Below are 16137 nucleotides of genomic sequence, written 5' to 3'. Positions count from 1 at the left end.
CCCGGGAACACGGGACCGGGACGGGACTGGTCTGTTGGCACCGGCACGTGGTGTCCTGTCCCCAGGACCTCGCTCTTTTTTTCGCCGCTAGCAGGGTTTGCAAAGTTCACTTTGAAACAGTTTCTAATTAGGAAATACAGTTTCTATGAATGGCTACAGGTGCAAAAGCAAAGCTGGCACCAAAGAGAGAGTGCTCTGCTCCCGTCTTCTCTCCTGGAGCGGGGCCGCCTACGGTGACCTGCAGGCACCCATGGAACTCGCCCCTAGACAGCTCAAAGCCACTCACTGCAGGCTCTCCGAAGCAAGGGGAAAAGCCCCCAGACGACAAGAGGACCCAACATGAGAAGAAGAACCTTTGCCTGAGCAAAGACAAAACAGCCCGCGAAGCAAACAACACATGGCGAAGAGCAGGAAGCCGTCTGGGTGGAGCTATTTTAAAAATGCCCGCTATAGCATCCCCCCCCACACAAGGTCCCCGCAGCAGGGTCTGAAAGAGACTAGAACAATTTTTCGGCGCAGATAGCTATGGAAAACAATGTAACATAATGGATCACTCCAGGACACATGCACAGAGACTTGTATCCTGTCCGAAGTAGTCTTCTGGGCGGAGCTAGTAAGGAAAGGTTGGTTGGTGTGAAAAACGAAGTTTCACTCTCCTGTTAGCATTTAAAAGGTTTAATAAAGGATAATAGGGGACAAAGGCAGTAAAGCAAAAAGTAACAGCTTTGGGTGCTTGACCCTTAGCCAAAAGCACACTGGAACCATAGACCGTCATATACATAGGTCCAGTATTGCATCATACAAAGCATATTCATAGACAATTATGCATATTCAAACATTTCTTCAAACTAGTTTACATGTTCCAGGAACTTTTTGCATGGTCCCTCCTCTGGCTCGCCTTTTGTTGAGCTTGTGTGTTCCTTTTGGAAGTTCTGTATCTCCCCTCTGTTCCATGGTTTCAGCAGGTGATGGCCGCTGATAGAAATGTCAGAGGCAGGGATCCTTGTCATGCCTGCTTTTCAGATGTTACCCAACTAAGCAGGTGGTTTAATTATTGTAGGTTAGCTATAAGTACTCTAGAACAACTATATTAGCTATTTCAACAGTATACCTGAGTTAGTTGCAAAGAAAAATAAAGGCATTTAGTTATTATTATATAAAAAAGCTACTTCTATAAGAATCAACACCATACACATAGCTAACATTATAGTATGTATTTATCACATTGGGTTTTTTTTTTTTTTTTTTGACTGAGATTTATCAACACATGTGCCTAGGATGTGGGAAAGGAAAACTCATGCCTGTGATTTGGAGCATCCATTTGAATTTGGGTCTTGTACTGCGTGGTGGCTAGTTTGCAGTAAGCATCCTTTGCTCGTGACTGTTCCTAAAAAGTGGAGATTGGATTTCATGCTTCAAGCATTTCAGTGTCCTTCTAGGAGCAGATTTGTTGTATTTCCATCAGCCGTGGCTTTCCGTTTTTAACGGTTATTTGTTAGGATGGAAGGAAGGCAGAGAATTGGAGCAGGTGTCTTAGCTAATTGGAAAAGAGCTGTGAGATCTCTGGGATCTGCAGGACATTTGAGTCTAGACTTCACTTTTTTCCCCCCATCATTTTTTATGTGAACAGACTGTCTGACATGATGCTGCAGGAGCCTGTTGCCTCCATGGTTGCAGAGAAATGGTTTGTTACCACCTACTGAACAATAGGTCTGCATTTGTGCCAACTAATTTTAGTCTGCTGGACTCCCATCAACATCCTTATGTGAGGTTAAGGTACCTAATTAACAACATCTAAGGAGACTATAGTTATGAGTTGTGTATCTGAAGGCAAAGGAGAAATAGAGAACTTAGTTATTAAGTATAAATTGTATTATGGGACTTAAAAGATGTGACCAAGCTCATTCCCTGACTCAGTACTTGCAGATTCCATGCTGATGCTGGCTGTGCAACAGATACACAGAACAAGCAGGGTAGGTAGAACAGAGTTTGAATTAGGAAGGTACCTTGCACAGGTAAGGCCCTGTGTGGCCACTGCTCAGGTTACCTCTCAGCTGCTGTTGTAAAATATGTGGAAGCTGCTTTGAATGCCCTAGAAGGATTTGTTTGTACAGAAGTGTCAGCTGGTATACTGGCTCTTGAGAGATCTAGCAGCACATGTCCCCAGGTTTCTGTAGGTTATATCCTTTCTAGGATTATTTGTTTGCTCATGTTATTTGGTGATCAGTCTATCTGATTTACTGTGTCCCTACAGCAACACCTCTACCCAAAGGGAGCTCAGCTTGTTTGAAGCGCTGAGGGTGGTGGCAGGCACCTCTCTGGTTGAAGGTGTTGCTGCTGTGGGGTTAGAAACAAACAGAACTTAACATTTACTCTATGCTAAAGCTACAGACCCTGTTTTTGAAAAGAGGAAGAGAAAACAGTATCTGATAAAAAACGTCCTATGTTGTTTGAAAACAATATAATGCAGGAAAACACTTTGGCCTATGATGTGATAACAGGAAATACTGAATTGACTTTAGATTGTCTGCTAGCTCAAAGTCAGTACTGGCTTCCAGAAGAGTCTTTGCTTAGCCTTTTAACTTCACTGGAGAGCTCACCGTGCCAGGATGGGAAGAATCTCATCTATGGAGCAGCAGCACCAGAGGCTTCCAGGTAAGATGAAGGTGATGTCCTGGACACTGGTAACCAGGATCAAAGGTCCAATGGTTCCCCAGAGAATCTGGGCTTTTTAAAAGGTTAGAGCAGGCATCCAGGAATTGTTGGAGTCAAATGAAAAGCTAGGTCAAAGTACAGCTTTCAGTACAGATGCTCTGGTAGGGTCTTTCCTGAGTAAAATGAATTCGGGATGGTTCTTGAAACTGCTGGAGTGATTTCTGTGTAGGCACTGTCCTTGTTGAGAACACAAGGTGCAGATACGACCACTCAGTGTGAGATAAAAAAGGGAAAAGCCTAGGAGATAGAAAAATGGCAAGTGGCAAAGCTGCAAATGATAAAAAGCTAAACTAAAATGTATTTCTGAGAAGCACTGGAGAGGTTCTTTTTCACAAGCAAAACAACTCTTTCTGTGAATAGGGATAGAGTTCCAGTCTGTTATTGTGTCCCCCATCTGCAATTTAATAAGTGTTTTTCATCTTGTTTTTGTGATCAGAATGTAAATAAGCAGAAAGAAGTAAGTGGTAGAAGTGCTGTATCTTTTCACAAGCATTCAAGATGGGTCACAACCAAGTGGCTTCCGTTCTTCTAAATGAAGGGCAACGATGACTTAGGTTATAAGCATTCGTTATGGTCAATGGTGTGGTGTGTCCCATCTCAGTGTGAGTGGAGTAACTGTTCTCAGTATAAAATCTGTTTAACTTCATCTGTAGGGTTGAAATCAACACTAAAGATTTTTGCATATATATTTTTCCAGAGAGAAATATTTTTGAGATAAGATATGGTTTTAAGGTAATTTGCCACTTGAAGTCAAACTTTCATAGTTGAGTTTCCAGTGGTACTGAAATAAAACTGTTGAAGACCCTGTATCAAATGTCACAATAACTGTATAGGCAATTCTTGAGTGAATTTATTGCAGGAAAACATGAAATCACAGAATGGTTTTGTTGGAAGGGACCTTAGAGACCATCCTGTCCCACCCCCTGCCATGGGCAGGGACACCTTCCTCTAGACCAGGTCATTCCAAGCCCCAACCAACCTGCCCTTGCACATTTCCAGGGATAGGGCAGTCACAGCTTCTCTGTGAAACCTGTGTCAGGGTCTCCCCACCCTCACAGGGAGGAATTTCTTCCCAATATCCAATTTAAACTTCTTCTCTTTCAGTTTAAAGCCATTCCCCCTTGTGCTGCCACTCCATGCCCTTGTGAACAGTTCCTCTCCAGCTCTCTTGGAGCCTCTTTGCTACTGGAAGGCTGCAATTAGGTCACCCCAGAGTCTCCTCTTTTGCAGACTGAATGTGGGGCTTGGTCTTCTTTAGGCAGGTTTTCCTCTTTTCAGGTGACAAAGGTAGGAGCAACAGCTCTGTTCAAATAGTCATGTGCTACTGATGTGCTTCTACCTTTGTTTCATCAGAAGGGAATCCCTAAACAGGATACTGGTTGTATTCAGGAGAATTCCCAAGATAAACTATGGCGGGGGGAGTTTAGCACAGTGCAAAATCCACTGTAGTCTAGTTGGTTGGGGAACAGGCTGCTCTGCATCTTGCAGTACCAGAATTCTGTAAAATAACCTCTGCAACTCAGATTTTTAAAAAAAAAATTCTAGAGGATATTAAAATGACTGGATAGTAAAATAAAAACGAATATTTTTTAGTGTGAACTTGCTAGTTTTAATGGTACCCTCTGGCTAGCTGTGGTCATGCTACTAGCCTGTAATTCTGGAAGCTGAGAGCTGCCGTGTTCTTGTTCTGACTCTGTAGCTGCCTTTGGTTTTCTTCTTCTTGCAGCCAGAAGATAAGAATTCATTAACTCCCTCTCATCTCAGGATCTACCTTTTAGGCTTTGTTCTTAATAGTTTTTAATAGTTTTGGGAGCAGCTGTTCCTTTTCGTTTGTTTGTTTTCCCTTTTTTCCACTGCAATGAGTGTGCCAGGTAATGCACAATCAATATTGATCAATTTACCAAATTATGACTTATTCTATTATTGGAAAAAGTCTCTCCCTTTTTATTAAGGAAATTAGATCAATCAGTGATCTAAGTACAATTCAGAAAATTAGCCTTGCAAATCCAGTAGTGACCTTTGTGCATCATTGAACTTTGAGCAGTGGGATATAATCCAGCAATATAATCCTGGCAAGTAATCTGCCAGCAGCAGTAGACATTATCTACAGAATTAGGAGCAAAGAGATTGGTGTTTGGGTTGGGCTAGTGGGTTTGGTACCAGTGAAATTATCCTTGTGCTACCTGAAGGAAACCTTTCTGGTTTTGCTGTGCTGTGTAAGGCCTCAGACCAACCTACTTTGTTTTCCTATTTTCTCATTTCTTGCTTTCTGAAAATACTTTTTTTGCTTTCTTTTTCTTATTTTTTTTTTTAATTTTTAAATTTTTTTAAATTTTAATTTTTATTTGTCATTTGTCGCTACCACTGGTAATGCACTGACAGGTCTTAGTTTTATCTCATGGCAGTGATCTACAGAAAGAAAAGGGTTCTGCGAGTTGTCTGCAAAAATGACTCCTATCGTCCCTCTCTATTCCCTACGGAGTTCTTGTGAGTGGCTGTCAGTCTGCCCAGGTCTAAACTATCTGACTGCCTGACGGGCAGTACTTAGAGGCCATTCAACTTGCATTAATAGTTAGCCTTGTACTCAGTAGAGTTGTCTCTAGCTCTGAAAAGGTGGTTGAGCTATGCAGAGCCAGGCTGGAATTTTTCTGTATGGTCCTCCTCTTGGTAGAGTAGCTCTCGGCAGGGATTTGACACTTCACAAGGAAGGGAAAAAATCAGCAATGTGGTGGTCTCATGGCTTTGGACCTTTAAAGTAACTGCTGAGAATCCCGGAGGGCTGCTTGGGAAAAAAAAAAAGTGTTGAAAGAACTGATTTTTCTTTCATCTGTCCTCCTGTAGTTAGACTAGGTTTAGACTAGAGGCAAGACCACCCCTTGCCTCTGGAAACAGGGCTTTTTATTCACTGAGTTGATACTCCAGATGGCTTAAAAAAGGGCAGGTTACTTTCAAAAGTTCATGCAAAATGCTGAACTATTTCCCTGCAGATTTTTCTGGCTGGAGAGATGCTCAGCAGATGCACATCTGAGAGCCCTCCCCATGTGTTGGCAACGTCTGCTTCTCAGTACATCTTTTGGATCAGCTTTCTGATCTCACAGTGAGCCAGGACCCCTGTGAAGGCCTGAGAGAGCAGACCAATTCTTGGCTACTTTGTAAGGGAGACGGTGAAGCAAAGGAGCAAACCATAGATGCTTTTGGCTCTCAACTCCTCCTTAGGTCCTGAAACAGTGATGCCAGGAGCTCCCAGTAAGGCAGTTTTGTAAGAAATGTGAAAATCAGACCTAAATAGGAGATTCCTATTTAGGTAGGTTTTGTGACAGCTGATGTTATAACTAATTTAAGTGCACCTTTCTAAATAAGAATGCAGTAAAGTCTCATTATTGAGTCATGCTAATGCAGTTCAGAGTGTTTAAATAGGCTTTCTTGCCCTTCAAGATTAGTAGTGCTATGCAGGCACCAGGGGACCCACTTTAATAAAACCAGTATTTAAGTAAAGGTTTAAAAGACCTTACCAAAAGGAGATAGAATGCAAAAATTTTGCCCCTATTTTTCTATTCAGAAAATCTCATAATAGCAGGTATGCCTTTAATTGACTGCCTGTACAGTTCTGTCAGAAGTCTCAAACAGCTCTAGGTTTCTGGAGTCTGACACAGCAATATTTTGGGAAGGTGTACAATTTGGGGCCTGACCACAGTGCTCTTTCTTTGTATCTTCCATGCAATTATTGTTGACTTCTAAATTAGCCTTTGCTGTCTAATTGGAAGTTGGACATGACCTGCATGATCCCATTATATATAAAGAAGTAATCTTGTGAAAGTAGACAATTCTACTCTTCCCGTTCTGTCATGGGAAGAGTAGAATTGTTTCTACACAGAAACCCAATTGTTTCTACCTTTGAAAACCCAGAAGAGTACCTGGGTTTTCAAGGTGATATTTTGGCCATCTGCTGCTTCATCCTGTTCCTAGACAGTTTTATCTGCGTAAACTACTACTTTGCTATTGGCTTGTGTTTGAGAAGGTACCTTGGATCTTCTAAACATTCAGTTATTATGCTGAACTTCAAGTGGTCAAAATTGAGGCTGTCTCCTCCTTTCCCCCTTCCCTATCCCATGAATAACATCAGGCAATTATTTAGCGTGTTCCAGTTGTTTCTAAATCTTGCCTACTTCCCAGAGAGTTATCCATTCAGACAAAAAGTCCTCTTTCATAACCTTGTCTAGTTTTGACCCTGTCCCTGTTTTTAATGCAAATTGAACCAAATTTCCTCTCTTCCATTCACCTGGAAAGATGATGCCACAATATTATTAGAACAGAAGAGTTGAGGTTCTGTCACTGAATTCTTTTAAATGGCAGTCTAACCTTCCTTGTCTTTGTTTGAAAGCCTTTTATAATACAGCCCTAAACTAGCTAAGATAAATATTGCATTAACATTTTACTGTATCTACCAGTTCTTTCTTTCCTTCAATTTCTCTGTTTGTTTTATTAATTCCCTTTGTTACTCTTTGTTTCCAATTCAGAGCTTTAATTTTCTTTTTTTCTGGTCATTCTATGTAGACTGTCTTAATTAGTTGATAATTATGGGAAGAGTCATATTTAAAGGATATGGTGGACATATAGGTGTATGGTTTTTTGTGTTAAAACTGTTGTGGGTATTTTGGATGATGAAAGTACACATTTTGCTTAGGTTGGCTTCTGATGCCTATTTTGGTACCTAGATAAGGATGCAGTTGTGTTGACTCTCATGTCCATACTCTGAGCAGTATAGATAATTTAGACATTTTCAAGGTTTTGTTGTTTTTTTTTTTTTTCACTGACACCTTTTCTTATTCTCTAAAATTTTGTATTGTGCAGTCTTCTCCTGTGTGTTACTTTATTTACATGCCTGTCATTGCTTAAAGCTTACTCGTTTTCTTGGAATTAATACAAACTGTGGTAGTGCCTTAAAGGTACCGATTGAGAGGTGACTTAAAATGTGTGATTTCAATGGGCTTTCTGCTGTGTTTGGTGGTGTCCCAATATATGTAATTTCTGTCTTCCGAAATGCCTGAAAATAGTTTTTGAATGTGTGAAACACAGTGTTGAAGCTGTGATTTTTCTCCCTGTTTACTTTGAGTACTTTTGTAAAGACTTCTGGCCTTTGGGAAAGTTGCTCTTTAAAACCTGAGGTTTGTATGCTGAAGATTTTTACTTTGGTTGATTTGCTTAATCAATAGTTGAATATTTAAAATATTCTTTTACTTCACTTTTTTTGGCCTGGTTAGTGATTGGGAAAATCAATTTGTGGAAATACAGCTAAATACTTATGAATGATGATGATAATAATGAAAGCCATCTAGAGAGAAAATTCAATGTTAGCAAAATATCTGAATGTTCATGTCTTCAGTGAGCAAGAGGGTTTGTGTTCAGCTTGACTGGGGTCACAAATATAGTCATACATACATATATGTAGTCATATAGTCACTGGCCTGCAGCTTGTAATTTGAGGACATGTAGTGAAAGTAATTTGAATGTTAACGTATGTAAAACTTGCTTTCATGGTTTCTTTGAAGCCCTAATCCACATATGTAGTAGAGTTTCTTGTTTTCTTGCAACTTTTATCAAGAGAAAAAATATTTGGGCTTCATCCATACCTATCATATGGTATCTGTAATAGTACCGTCTGTATTGTTGGACAGCATTGCCTTATCTGACCTGTTTTTTCATAGTAGTTTTCTTTCACAGGGAAAAGAAAATGTTGTTATTCAAAAAAGGCTTACAAGATGCATTAAGTTTTTGGTAATTAAGGCAAAGCAGATGGTTGCTTGCTACATTTATAATATTGCTTAAATTTTATTTTGATTCATTAATGGAAATCATAAAATCACATGAGGAAGCAATAGAGACATGCCAAAAATGGAAAGCAGACTATTTGAAGCACTTCTTTCACCAAACCAATAAAAATTAACAGTAAACATAATTGTCACATTACTTATATAGCTTTCCTTTAGCATAAATATTGTTGAATATACTGGGCAATATTGCCAGTAATGCAGAATGAATGAATGAATTTCCTAATAACTTGAATTTGGATGACTATTACCAAAAGTTTCCAGGAAAAAAAATTACCAAGACAAAACCCTGTCACGGTCCACTCATAAGCAAACGCGTGATGGTGCATACCAGCTACGATCTCAGAGTGCAAAAAGAAAAGAAAACACAAAATGCAACAAGTCAAGGGAGTTAAATTTCAATCCAAGGGGGAACTTTATTAATTTGGCCTGTAAAGCGGCCTGCAATAGAGAGAGAAAGAGAGAAAATTGGGAAAAGATGGGGAGGAAAGGGAAGGAAAGGGGCTATAGCTACCACCACGGGTCCACAGACGTCTGGGGTCCCTGGCGTCCCGTCCAGTCGGCGTTCCTTGGCCTCTGCAAAGATCGATGTGATCTTTCGGTGGGGAAGGTCTTCGGAGTTCAGCCACTCCAGAGCTGTCTTTTATGCTAGTCCATACACCTGGTCCCTCCTTGCCACCCGCCTTTGCTCCCCCTTAATTCTTGTGGAGATTTGCCAAACTTCACTTGGCAGGGTCAAGGGAGGAGTGTCTGAGGCATGGTCAGCAGGTTTTTCACAATGGGTGTCAGGGCAATGGGTGCAAAGCCTTCGTCACATACCCGCTTTGGCAGGCACAAGGCCTTTGTTCTGTATCAGCTCAGGCAGGTGCAAAGTCTTCGTTCTGTACCATCTTAGGCAGGTACAAAGCATTCACTCTGTACCAGCTTTGGGTAGGCATAAAACATTCTCTGTGCAAGTCCTGCACCTGTAGTTTCTGATGAGAAATGTTGAGACAGAACTCGATTCTTGGATCGACCCTTACAAACCCTTTAATGTTTATATTTTCTGTTTACCTAGGTGTATGAACTCTTTCTGATAGAAGGTATTCTGCTGAATTTCTCTGTAATTGGACTGTTTACTGTAGCAGCGATAAGAAAGGTTGTATCCAAAATATATTCTTGATTTATAAAAATAGTGTGTGTACTGTACTCTTCTCCCCACCTAAGCCATCTGTGTCCAAATCCTTCTGTGCTGGCTGTTCTGTGAAGTTCAGGCCTTTAGAACATAAATCAGCATGTTTTTCTCCGTAGGTGAAGCGATTCCTTTAAGACAATATTCCTCTAAAGGCAGGTATTTCCTGAGGCAGCCAGAGCAGGGACCAGGCTGTTGCAGGTGCTTCCCCTTGCCAGGGGAACAGAGGTGCCCTGCCAGCAGCCCCACTTTTGCCTTCCATGGGGATTTTAATAGGTTGTGAGTCTGAGACAGCTCTTCGCAAAGGCTTTAGGCTAAGTTTTATAGCTTTTGGAGTTTTTCAAATGACAGGGTATAAAACTGCTGTAAAATGTTGTTTAGATTTGATAAGACATCACTCTTCTCCATATGAAGTGGCTATGGGCTTCCTCTCATCTTTTGGGCTCCGCTTCCTGACAGTTCTTTCCTGGTACTTTTCACTCACAACTTCTTTGGGGCCACCCCAGGTTTACGGCAGGGACTTCCTCAAGCTGTATAGCTGTTTTGCATCCCCAGAAAGAGCTTTTTCAAATGGTTTCTGTTGTGTCCACTTAAGCCAGAGGTGGGGATGGAACAAGTAGTCCTTCCTTAGCAGCCAATAGCAAATGATTATGTATTTTCTAATCTGATTTTCTGAATAAGACTGTACATTGCTTTTCTGTAATAGTAACTTTTTATGGTTGTAAATATACTGCATTTTGTAAAAAATGTGTTGGGGGTTTTTTGCTTGGTTTTGTCTTTTTTCTTTTTTCTTTACTTTTTTTGGGTTTTGTGGGCAGTATTGCTATTGCTCCTCTTACCACATTCTCACTATTTTTGTGCCTCCCTTTAATGCTTGTAAGTGGCTAAGTAGCTCTCTTGAAGATGAAGTTATGACACAATAATTTCTTTTGTATTGTTCCATTATCTTGTCTTTCCAAGTTGAGCATAGGACTCTTTGTCCTCTCCCTTTTTGCTGAGAATTCTAGGAGTTGCTGGTAGGTTATTGCAGGTTTGACGTGAAGCCAGTTGCTCCTGCTGTGCATCTAACATAATGGGCTGTCATGTGTAAGACTTATTGCTGTAGCCCCACTGTTTCTGAAAGCAAGTTGGTATACTATTACTGAATCTAGGTGAAATTGTGTTTAATTTCTACTTCCGTGTCTCTACAGTAATTGCAGCTACAAGAGTTAAGCATGTTAGAATTGCAGGCACTGGGCAATGCTTCTGGCTCCAATGCCATCTGTATTCCCAGGCACACTATTGTTTCTTGTCTAGGTTGCCCTCTGCTTTCTGAGTCCTGTAGATAAACTCGGGGCTCAGCAGAAGCCCTGCTTGGAAAGCATCCCATACTTAGGACTGTGCCAGGTGCCTAGGCACATGTGAGGTGCTGTTCTCCGGGTGCTGTGTTTACATATCCCTGGAGGGAACTTCTCCCTGCCACCCTTTTCACATGCATCCTTTTCACATTCATGTTGCAGGCCCTGAGGCGTGAGGGTGTCCAGAAGCAGGTCTAGATGGAATAGTGCTTTCCATCTGGAAAGGACGAGACAGGATGAGTCTTGCCTTTGTATACTAAGACTTCAGCAAAACTTCTGTGGAATTCTACATTTGCCAGCTGTTGTCTTCTGAGTAAGGACATCTGGGTACAAACCCAGTGTTTGCTTGTTGTCACTGCATATTGGCAAAAAAATGGAATATATTGAGACATTTTGTCTGTAATTGTTGTGATATAAACAAAGGAATTAATTTATTAAATATTTTATTTTTGAAAGATAAGGAATGATGCCATAATACAGCAACAGCTGTAGGATCTAATGAGGGAAGATGGATGCTGTATATAAAATCTATCCATATGTGTTGTTTATACAGTGACAGCAATAAAATGCAAAGAAGCTGCCAGTCAAAATGCTGACAACATGAAAAGCTATAAAATAATAAAGCAAGTGCTTCTGATGTTTAGTGATGAAACAAATGTTTGTCAGCTCTTTCAGTTTAATGCAGCTCTACAAAGAGGAGGAAAAGGGGATGCATTATGAATATCCATCTATCCATCCATCCATCTGTCCATCAATCCATCCACCCATCCATTGCTACTTTCTCCTCTTTGATAGAATCCCAGCCAGAAAACCCTTCTCTCCAGCAATGCATTATGTCATTATTTTGTAAGTAAATTTTTTTTTGGGTCAAGGGTTCATACAGTTTAAAAAGTAAGCATCAAAGTGATGTAGTTCCAGCCCGTTTATTGAAAGGACTGAAGATAAAGACAGTTTCTGTTTCCATCTCCACCACTTAAGTCTTCAGCAGATGTCTTTTATTGTTTCTCAGCTTTCTGTTTCCAAAGGGAGTGTTCGTGCTGTATCAAATATGGTGACACATCTGTAAGCTTTCCTGTTCTTCTTCATTCTTTGTTTCTTAGCTCTTTTCCACCAGCTATCTTTAATATTTTGGCGTTTGCCACAGTAACGGACAAATTAATTTCTACATATTCTACAGCCATATGAATACCCTGCAGCATCCAAACCATTCCTGGCATCTCACTCTGCAGTACAGTTCCAGGAGCTCACCTCTCTCTTGTGCGTGTGTGTGTGTGTGTGTGTGTGTGTGAGAAATTCACTGCAGTGTGAAGGCAGTATGGGGTAGCACTCTGTGTAGAATCTGCACGATGAATAATGGAACCACTGAGCTAAATAATAGCTTTACAGAGAACAAAATTAAGGGGCAAAGCAGGAAATGAGATTTAGCTTTAACAGGGGATAGATTGATAAAGCAAAGCAGCCTCAGACAGCCAGCATTCCACTTGGGTCTGACTGGATCATTCAGCGTGAGCTGTGGTTATAACAACTGAAATGTTGCTCAAGCTTTTTATTCACATCTTGTGGAAATCTGACCACGTGGTTACAGCATTAGGTGGACTAGGATACAGCCAGAAAGCTAAGCTTACTGGAGCTGATCCTCCAGCTTTGCTTTCACTTGTGTCTATCCCAAAGATATAGGACTTCAATGTAACTTTTGCATTTTGGCATATTTAGAAAGCATGTAACTGTACTTGTACTTTCTTTTTGTTCCTTCCTACTCTCCCCCTCAGCCCCCTGAAATGGAAGATGATTAATAAGGAGAATGGATAAAAAGGAGGGTGGGGAGGGGAGGAAATTGAAATCTAAAAACTATGCGGTAAGCAAACTTTGAACTCTTCAGCTATATGGGTTAAGAAAACTTGTGTTACTCAGGGCCTTCAGGGTGAAGATGAGAAGACTGCATTAAAGTGGAGGTAAAAAGTAATTGAAATTAAAACTGTTTACTTCTGATGGCCAAGAACATGGTGTTATTTGCACACCCATATTTGCGAACTTTTTCCAAGGAAGTAGCAGGATTGTTATTCCTTGGCTCTTGCTGTGTTCCACTTCAGTTTTTGTTCAGTGTGGGGTGCAAGAAGGGCTTCCATACAGGGATGCAGTGCCATTGTAGGTATGCTGGTCTCTGGAATATAAATGTGTTCACCTGGTACTTTATCATGCTTCACCTGGTTCTTGTCACCTATTCATGCTTCTATTACTACAATGTAATTCCCAGCAAGGTACAGTAAAAAGAAGAAAATTTAAAAACTTCCCAACTAAAACTCTCCTTTGCGGTAAATGAGAAGTAATTGTCTAATGCTCAGGGAATTGTCACACCTGGTAAACTGGTGGTAGCAAATGAAAGCTGATCTCTTCTCTTTGCTCATCCTGCATGAAACGGAACTGTTACCTGGTTAAACAGTGAAAGTGATTTCAGAGAAGAATGAGTGATATTCATGTAACTAGGGATGCAGAAACATAGCTGTAGCAAGGCAAGAATATGAAAGCAGGTTTTCTCTGCAAAGTTGTCAGAGGTAGGGAGCGGGGATTTTTTTTTTTTTTTTTTGAGATCTCACCCACAGCCTTCATCAACTGTGAAAGACATCAAAAGCAGAGTGGAAGAGCTTGTTGTGAGTCTTTGAGGCAGAACAGTAATTTAAAATGCTGAATTATGAGCCCTGTGGGTTTGAATATCAGATATTTTATACTGTGATTGATAATGCAATGAGGTTGTCTTATTTATACTACAGAAGCATTCGTGCAGCAGGGAGCTTATGTATCTTTCCCTTCAAGCAGCTGATGCTAAAATAAAAAGGAAACAAAATATGCCTTGAACTGAATTTCTTTGTCTGTTAAATTAAGCTGTTACATACCAAGGAAAAACTCTTCCTTTAGAGCTGAAGATGAACTTGTTTGGTTTTTTTTCTTTCTTTGTTTTCCTATTACAACTAGTGAAGATAAATTCTCTCCACCTTCCTTTTTCCATGTTCTCTGAACAACCACAGGAGTCCAATAAATGACCCCTAAAACTTAGGTGCTTGGGTTTTATTAAAACAAAGGGAAGGTTGGTGTCACATTGGGACATTCTTCTCATTGAAATACTGAAATATTGTCTTAAATCACATGCAAAAAACTGTGGAAATACTAAATTTGTGAAAGTCAGGTGTAGGGCCATTCTTTTCTTGTGGGGTGGGGTTGGGGTGGGTGTTTTGCACTTTTAGAAGATGAAGTCTATTTAAAATATACAAAGCTTCCTGCAATATATTATTAGGGTAGAAAACTTCAATGCAAATGTACAGCTGGACTGAATAATTCATTCTGACAAATGCTAAATGATGCTATAATCCCAGTCACCTGAAATTAAGGAAATACATGTACAGACATTACTCCTGACATTTTGAAAACTTCAACAAGCAACGTTTTTTTTGCAGACTTTAATGAAACTCTGAAGGTCTAGATGAGATCAACTCTTGTGTGGCAGAGCTGCAGCTGAAGTTCCCACTACTGAGTTTTCCCAGTGTGTCACCACAGGCACTCAGAAGCTAAAATTGTGTTTGCCACAGGCTTCAGTGACAGCTGAATTTTAGTTTCTGAATTTAGTTTCTGAATCCATGCTTCTCTGGTCCATACTGTAGAGGGGCAGCAGCTGTGTGAATCATGGCTTCTTACTAAGTTCTAAGATCATGTTGGTTTAGTTACCAGAATCATGATGAAATGGGAATAACTTGTATTTGTTAGTGTTTTGTGACCATGGGTTTGTATGATTTATTTGTGATTCATCAAAGTTTCCTTAACTTGACTTTGTAGCCCTTTCATGAGACCGAAGAATCTGTTGCATGTTAGAGTCTTGAAAATCCTGCAAAGTTATCCTGTCTGCCAAATATTAATACAGTGAAATCATTGGTGGATCTGTTCTCTGAAGGCTCTTAGCTCTTGTGGGTGTTTTTCAGTTTGCTTAAACTTAGTTATTAGATCTTTGCCATGTTCTGCAGAACTGAACCTGTGGTGTGGAGAAATTGTCAGCATCTTGCGTATGATGTGAGGCAGGCAGCTCTGTGTTTTGGCAACTGGTACTCCATTAAAGGATTTCAAAGCTGATAAAGTGCAGGCTCAGGACAAACCAAATTTTTCTGTGCTAATTGACCCACAGGAACAGCTTGCTTTTGTGCATAGTTGTGTTCACAAACCATCTCTTGAGGAGCATTTATTTAGAAAGCACAGAGATAAACTATCTAAATTCCTGACCATAAATCTTGAGCTTTTTTGCTGAAAATACTTGAAAAAATCAGCAGGTGTTCTGTGGCAGTGTTCCCTTTCTTTTCACTCAAGTCTCAGCTGTGTTGTGAAGGTTTTCCTTTGTTGTGTGCTGAGTTCTTCCTTTCACTGCAGGAGCTTCAGAAGCCCATATGAAATACAAACTACCCAAGATCAATGGAGTGGAAACAAGATCAAAGTTGCCTTATACCACACCATGTCTTAACGTCTTAGTGGAGTTGGATACAAAGAAATATCTTACTTTTTCCTGTCAGATGATCTGCCAGTTGTGTCATTGTTATGTTATATACAAATGGGTCCTTTTTAAATTTTGTGTAAATATGAAGAGCAGCCTTCCTGACAAATAAGAACAAAAGCCAAAAGCATTGTCTGTGTGTGAGGGGGAGGTTGTGCTGAGTTTTATGGTGGTTTTTCTAACTTGTTGGGGTGTTTTTTGGGGGGTTTTGGGGTTTTTTTTGTTTTTTTTAATGTGTAAGTACAAAAATTAAAATGGCACAAGTAACATTCAGCTTGGAGAATTTTCCCAGTGAAACAATAGTAAGAAATGGATGGGTATTTTTAGAGTTCCATTGCTTCAGCAACACGTTCTTTTCTCCAGCAGCTGTGCTTTTCTAATCAAGCTGCACACTCATTGTTACACAGAAGCTTTTAAACTTGCTTGCAGCACAAGGAGGGTGTAATGAATTCATTAAGGGTTTTAAGGAAGGTCAGTGAGTTTTAAGTGATCTGCAGTGTATGGCAGTCCAATAAATACATTGGTGCTGAAAATTTGTGTACAATTGCAGCAAAACTT

This window comes from Lichenostomus cassidix, chromosome 6 (assembly GCF_008360975.1).
Source record: "Lichenostomus cassidix isolate B80296 chromosome 6, HeHo_3.0, whole genome shotgun sequence".
NCBI lineage: Eukaryota > Metazoa > Chordata > Aves > Passeriformes > Meliphagidae > Lichenostomus > Lichenostomus cassidix.
Note: the sequence above shows the minus strand (reverse complement) of the source record.